Raw genomic sequence first — 7,234 nt, 5'->3', positions numbered from 1 at the left:
CTCGGCCTTTTGGCTCCGATCAAAGGTAGTATCTGTTCTCCGGTTTAGCGAGGCAGGTACTACCCGAGGCACTCCGGGGGACGGAGAAATCTGACCCCCTTTTCTATCGGGAGGACGGTTATCGTCCACTAATAAAAAAAAAAAAAAAAAAAAAAAAAAAGTATCTGTTCTTCACCACTCCCGAACGACGTTCGAGCTTAGCCACTACGATATTAAACTGATTTTTGGACACAGGCGAGATGCCCGGGGCTTGCTCCGCTCTCGCCACGGGTCGGCCCGGTATTGCAGTCCCTCCGGGAATGGCCCAATATAAGCAAACAATGTACGAATGGTTCTCCAAACAAACAGACAAACAAATCACACACAAGCGCAAATGTACACATGATGTAGATCTAGATGTACAACAATTGTCGCATGTGTAGCTGCCCGCTCGCTTCAGTGTGTTGTTTAGATCTAGTAAGCGCACGTGCGAAAACTGAGTAGAGCTCACTCAGCCTGTTCGCCTCACAATCGAGTGTGCTGTTTCCCCCTTTCAAATTTCCATTTTACGCCGGGCAGTCAGAGCAAGCGGAGGTCGAGGAGATCAGAGGGTCAACGTTTCATTCATTCATTCTGTTTTCCAGTAGCAGCAAACAAACAGTAGCAGCAGCAGTAGCAGCAGTAGCAGCAGTAGCAGGTAAGATCGCGTTATTGTAATAGCCTCCCCTGGGGCCGCTTTTTCTTTATGTGGAAATAGCATTTAGAGTTGTGTCCCTTGTCGTAGCGGTGTTGAGATTTACGTTTCGCCTGCGTTGACTCAAAAAGCACTATTTTGTCCCACCGGGCGTGTCGCAGCAGCAGTTGTAAACTCACATCCTGCTTAAGACGTAAAGGACGTCGTGACAAATTACTTGCTATGATTTGGATAGTGATTGAATTGCGTAACATGGAGATGAAACCAAGATCACTACGAGAACGCAGGCGGTGCAGGATTGCAAATGAAGACACGTAGCAAACCATACTTACCTGGCACGGGAGGCACCATGATCACGACGGCGGTCCTCCCAGGGCGAGGCCTTTCCATTGCACTCCGGTTTGGCTGACCCCTGCGATCACCTCAAATGCGGGTGACTCGAGTGCGTAATTTTTACGTAGGGGGGACTGCGTTCGCGCTATCCCCTGTCATAATAACCATTCAATGAAAGTTCAGGAAAGGAAGTACAGCACACACAAACACACTTGTACAAGCACAACACGCAGAAACAAACACAGCTCACACAGACACACAAACACACAAACACGCAAACACAGCACACAGAAACAATAACAGAACGAGCCCGGTGGCCGTAGGCCAGATTCTAGATCTACTACTACTACTGTTTGTTCGTCGACAGCGTACTTGGGATCATTTCATTTGATCCCTTCTGATCGCCGTTTGATCTCAAGGACGGCGGTCGTTCTTCTAGCAACAGATTTCACACCTATGTGCCATGTCTCGGAGGTCCGCGATCTGAGCTGAGCGCACCCTTTGTTGGGAAATGAAAATTAAGGTAATGTTTCTTGACATTTTTATGCTTATTATCATCATTGTTAATTTTTTTATGCGTTTGTTGACGCACTTTGCAGTACAGTTTCCTTTGTCCCTCCCCCCAACACCTCGCCCGTGTCCATTTAGAGTCATGCCTTGGGTGTAGGTGTTGGTGGCGTGATGAAAGAAACTAGCCTTTCCGTGCCGGCAGCACACGACGCGGCGCACAGAAAATCACACCTCTGTCCGTTACGCAACTGTCCTGATCAGCCCTCCCGCTCCTGCCCTGCGGCGGGGTCATTTAATTTTGATTTTTTTCCCCACCCCTAAGAATAAATACTTTCTGCTTTGAGGATTAGCGGCGTTGCCTTAGGCTCTCTTTCAAAATAAATAGTAATGGATTGAAGAGAAGAAGGCCCTAGATGTAGCCTTGGCCCCAGCCCCAGGAGTAATGGTTTGTTTTGTTTGGGGTTTTTGGTTTTGTTTGTTAGTGGGTTTGTTTGTTTGTTTGTTTAGTTAGTTAGTTAGTTAGTTAGTTAGTTAGTTAGTTAGTTAGAGTTAGTTAGTTAGTTAGTTAGTTAGTCAGTTAGTCAGTTAGTTAGTCAGTTAGTCAGTTAGTCAGTTAGTCAGTTTGTTTGTTTAGGGTTTTTTTTGTGTTGTTTTTATGTTTTGTTTTGTGTGTTTTTTTTTGGTTTGGTTTGGTTTGGTTTGGTTTGGATTTTTGTTTGTTTGTTTTGGGGGGGGGTTTCTTTTGGAAAAAAATGTTGTTTCAAAAAGATGTATTTTAAAAATAGCACAATAATGGTAGAATCTAGTCATGAAAATAATATTGATAATGAGGAGGATAATAATGATGATAGCAGTTTATTTCAAAAACAGTAAAAGGTGAAAACATAAACAGTGAAAGAAATGGAATACGAAGAAAATCAGAAATAAAACTTGTTTATTGTGTTTCTGTACAACAACCAACTTCTCATCGGTTTATCCAGTCTGTTTGGTTTTTTACCGTAAACATGTTTCAATTTGCCTTTATTAGGTCAGCACCACAAGAAAAACGTAACCGAAACAGAAAGAAAAAAAAATTGAAAAAAAAGAAAGAAAAAAAAATAAGAAGACAAAAATAATAATAAATTTAAAAATTTTTAAAACACCACAACAAGAAAAAAGAGGAAAAAAGGCAAGCAAAAAACACAAACAGAAACAACGACAACAGCAAGCAACCAAAGGATAACCAAAAAATCAACAAGAAACAAACAATCGCCACTGTGAGCCACGAGCACGTTTTGGGATAAAAAAGGATGACCGACTCAGCCGACTGCGACTCGTTTGTGGTCGAAGGGAGGCAAACAAATGCCTGGCGAGGAGCAGCGACGACGAGCGCAATAGCGGCCCTTCACTTTTTTTCCACGAGGGTCGCCCCCCTTCCCGTAGACACGCAATAGGTGTGAGAGGGTGAAAATAGTGGCATTTTCCCTCGAAAACGTGAACCACAAAGGGTACGCAGTGAACACCGGCCCTAGGTGCAATGACGCAACCCAGCAAAACGGCTGGTCCAGACTGGGATCGAATTATCCAACGGCCGTGTTACGTGGAGCATGCTAATAGTGCGGGGCTGGTGAGAAAAGCAGTTGCAGCGCGCTGGTGAGGAAACTTCGCCCATTTCTCGGCATCGCTTCTCGGCCTTTTGGCTAAGATCAAAGTGTAGTATCTGTTCTTATCAGCTTAATATCTGATACGTGGCTTCCTAGCCACTACGATATTAAACTGATTTTTGGACACAGGCGAGATGCCCGGGGCTTGCTCCGCTCTCGCCACGGGTCGGCCCGGTATTGCAGTCCCTCCGGGAATGGCCCAATATAAGCAAACAATGTACGAATGGTTCTCCAAACAAACAGACAAACAAATCACACACAAGCGCAAATGTACACATGATGTAGATCTAGATGTACAACAATTGTCGCATGTGTAGCTGCCCGCTCGCTTCAGTGTGTTGTTTAGATCTAGTAAGCGCACGTGCGAAAACTGAGTAGAGCTCACTCAGCCTGTTCGCCTCACAATCGAGTGTGCTGTTTCCCCCTTTCAATTTCCATTTTACGCCGGGCAGTCAGAGCAAGCGGAGGTCGAGGAGATCAGAGGGACAAGAAAATGTGCCTGCTCCCTGTCACGATGTCAACGTTTCATTCATTCATTCTGTTTTCCAGTAGCAGCAAACAAACAGTAGCAGCAGCAGTAGCAGCAGTAGCAGCAGTAGCAGGTAAGATCGCGTTATTGTAATAGCCTCCCCTGGGGCCGCTTTTTCTTTATGTGGAAATAGCATTTAGAGTTGTGTCCCTTGTCGTAGCGGTGTTGAGATTTACGTTTCGCCTGCGTTGACTCAAAAAGCACTATTTTGTCCCACCGGGCGTGTCGCAGCAGCAGTTGTAAACTCACATCCTGCTTAAGACGTAAAGGACGTCGTGACAAATTACTTGCTATGATTTGGATAGTGATTGAATTGCGTAACATGGAGATGAAACCAAGATCACTACGAGAACGCAGGCGGTGCAGGATTGCAAATGAAGACACGTAGCAAACCATACTTACCTGGCACGGGAGGCACCATGATCACGACGGCGGTCCTCCCAGGGCGAGGCCTTTCCATTGCACTCCGGTTTGGCTGACCCCTGCGATCACCTCAAATGCGGGTGACTCGAGTGCGTAATTTTTACGTAGGGGGGACTGCGTTCGCGCTATCCCCTGTCATAATAACCATTCAATGAAAGTTCAGGAAAGGAAGTACAGCACACACAAACACACTTGTACAAGCACAACACGCAGAAACAAACACAGCTCACACAGACACACAAACACACAAACACGCAAACACAGCACACAGAAACAATAACAGAACGAGCCCGGTGGCCGTAGGCCAGATTCTAGATCTACTACTACTACTGTTTGTTCGTCGACAGCGTACTTGGGATCATTTCATTTGATCCCTTCTGATCGCCGTTTGATCTCAAGGACGGCGGTCGTTCTTCTAGCAACAGATTTCACACCTATGTGCCATGTCTCGGAGGTCCGCGATCTGAGCTGAGCGCACCCTTTGTTGGGAAATGAAAATTAAGGTAATGTTTCTTGACATTTTTATGCTTATTATCATCATTGTTAATTTTTTTATGCGTTTGTTTGACGCACTTTGCAGTACAGTTTCCTTTGTCCCTCCCCCCAACACCTCGCCCGTGTCCATTTAGAGTCATGCCTTGGGTGTAGGTGTTGGTGGCGTGATGAAAGAAACTAGCCTTTCCGTGCCGGCAGCACACGACGCGGCGCACAGAAAATCACACCTCTGTCCGTTACGCAACTGTCCTGATCAGCCCTCCCGCTCCTGCCCTGCGGCGGGGTCATTTAATTTTGATTTTTTTCCCCACCCCTAAGAATAAATACTTTCTGCTTTGAGGATTAGCGGCGTTGCCTTAGGCTCTCTTTCAAAATAAATAGTAATGGATTGAAGAGAAGAAGGCCCTAGATGTAGCCTTGGCCCCAGCCCCAGGAGTAATGGTTTGTTTTGTTTGGGGTTTTTGGTTTTGTTTGTTAGTGGGTTTGTTTGTTTGTGTGTTTTTAGTTAGTTAGTTAGTTAGTTAGTTAGTTAGTTAGTTAGTTAGTTAGTTAGTTAGTTAGTCTTAGTCAGTTAGTCAGTTTGTTTGTTTAGGGGTTTTTTGGTGTTGTTTGTTTGTTTAGGGTTTTTTTTAGTCGTTTTTATGTTTGTTTTGTTTGTTTTTTTTTGGTTTGGTTTGGTGGTTTGGTTTGGATTTTGTTTGTTTGTTTTGGGGGGGTTTCTTTTGGAAAAAAATGTTGTTTCAAAAAGATGTATTTTAAAAATAGCACAATAATGGTAGAATCTAGTCATGAAAATAATATTGATAATGAGGAGGATAATAATGATGATAGCAGTTTATTTCAAAAACAGTAAAAGGTGAAAACATAAACAGTGAAAGAAATGGAATACGAAGAAAATCAGAAATAAAACTTGTTTATTGTGTTTCTGTACAACAACCAACTTCTCATCGGTTTATCCAGTCTGTTTGGTTTTTTACCGTAAACATGTTTCAATTTGCCTTTATTAGGTCAGCACCACAAGAAAAACGTAACCGAAACAGAAAGAAAAAAAAATTGAAAAAAAAGAAAGAAAAAAAAATAAGAAGACAAAAATAATAATAAATTTAAAAATTTTTAAAACACCACAACAAGAAAAAAGAGGAAAAAAGGCAAGCAAAAAACACAAACAGAAACAACGACAACAGCAAGCAACCAAAGGATAACCAAAAAATCAACAAGAAACAAACAATCGCCACTGTGAGCCACGAGCACGTTTTGGGATAAAAAAAGGATGACCGACTCAGCCGACTGCGACTCGTTTGTGGTCGAAGGGAGGCAAACAAATGCCTGGCGAGGGAGCAGCGACGACGAGCGCAATAGCGGCCCTTCACTTTTTTTCCACGAGGGTCGCCCCCCTTCCCGTAGACACGCAATAGGTGTGAGAGGGTGAAAATAGTGGCATTTTCCCTCGAAAACGTGAACCACAAAGGGTACGCAGTGAACACCGGCCCTAGGTGCAATGACGCAACCCAGCAAAACGGCTGGTCCAGACTGGGATCGAATTATCCAACGGCCGTGTTACGTGGAGCATGCTAATAGTGCGGGGCTGGTGAGAAAAGCAGTTGCAGCGCGCTGGTGAGGAAACTTCGCCCATTTCTCGGCATCGCTTCTCGGCCTTTTGGCTAAGATCAAAGTGTAGTGGGTTATCGTCCACTAATAAAAAAAAAAAAAGTATCTGTTCTTATCTCCTGGCGGAGGCGGACGAACAGGACATCCCCCACTACGTCAGAGTCTCGGGCTGCGGGCCGGACACTCTCTCCATATTAGTAACCATCCCCGGGCGCCGGATAGCGTGTATCCACTGCGCCCGGGACGACCACTACTCCTCAAAGTGTCCGGCCGGCAAGCCCGAGCAGACCAACGACGCCCCAACAACGACGACAACAATAACATACGCCGACCGCCTGAAAAAAACCCACGACAGCCCCACCAACCAACGACGAGACGTCCGCCGACTGCCACCACCGCCGCCACCACCCCGGCCGTCGACACTCCAGCGCCCGCCCTCAACCCGACCGCCCCCACCACTCAGGCCGTCACCTCCTCCGCCGCCGCACCCAGATCACCCGCCAAGACCCCAACGAAGACACAGACCCCAACGAAGACCCAGACCCCAACCAAGACTCCGACCAAGACCCCGACAAAAACCCTAAGACCACCACCACCACAAATACCCCTTGCCCCCCTCGAGGGCACGTTGACACCCCTCCCCATAAAAAACTGGGCCGACGAGACGGACAAAACACAAACAATAGAAAGCGACAGCGACAGTGAAGAAAGACCATTGACAATAGAGTTAGAAACAGACACAGAGCAAGAAAAACAAGACAGACAGACGAAAAAAAAATCAAATCTACCTTTAAAGAGACAAAATTCTACCGACACAGCGACACAGAATCTAATTGACGCTAGAACAGAGAAGAAAAAAAGAACAGAAAAAAATACAACCAGACGGACAAACCCCTCCCCCAGACGACACTAAAACTAAATGACATGCCTTTTTCATATACTAATATTATTTTCCTCTTCCGTTTTAATGCTTATAGAACGCAGGATGCAGGCATGCCAATGTAACCCCTGGAATGCAAG

General features: G+C 45.4%; 1 long non-coding RNA gene, 3 other non-coding genes and 1 pseudogene across 4 annotated transcripts in view; all 5 read left to right on the top strand.

The window, feature by feature from the left end:
- Window positions 1–313, top strand: LOC118478365 (annotated as a pseudogene).
- Window positions 314–997: 684 nt separating this feature from the next.
- LOC118478362 lies at window positions 998–1,161 on the top strand. Its single transcript, XR_004858989.1, has one exon. It is a non-coding gene; the product is annotated as a U1 spliceosomal RNA (small nuclear RNA).
- Window positions 1,162–2,296: 1,135 nt separating this feature from the next.
- LOC106012810 overlaps window positions 2,297–7,234 on the top strand; it is a 20,786-nt gene continuing 15,848 nt past the window's right edge. The window contains exon 1 of the long non-coding RNA XR_004858973.1: window positions 2,297–4,614. This is a non-coding gene — a long non-coding RNA (uncharacterized LOC106012810). The remainder of the gene's footprint in view (window positions 4,615–7,234) is intronic.
- LOC118478355 lies at window positions 3,176–3,367 on the top strand. Its single transcript, XR_004858983.1, has one exon. It is a non-coding gene; the product is annotated as a U2 spliceosomal RNA (small nuclear RNA).
- LOC118478350 lies at window positions 4,083–4,246 on the top strand. The gene has a single exon (XR_004858978.1). It is a non-coding gene; the product is annotated as a U1 spliceosomal RNA (small nuclear RNA).

This window comes from Aplysia californica, unplaced genomic scaffold (genome assembly GCF_000002075.1).
Source record: "Aplysia californica isolate F4 #8 unplaced genomic scaffold, AplCal3.0 scaffold00516, whole genome shotgun sequence".
NCBI classification, from domain to species: Eukaryota; Metazoa; Mollusca; class Gastropoda; order Aplysiida; family Aplysiidae; genus Aplysia; species Aplysia californica.
The sequence above is the reverse complement of the archived record's forward strand: the minus strand, read 5'-3'. Positions and strand labels throughout refer to the sequence as shown.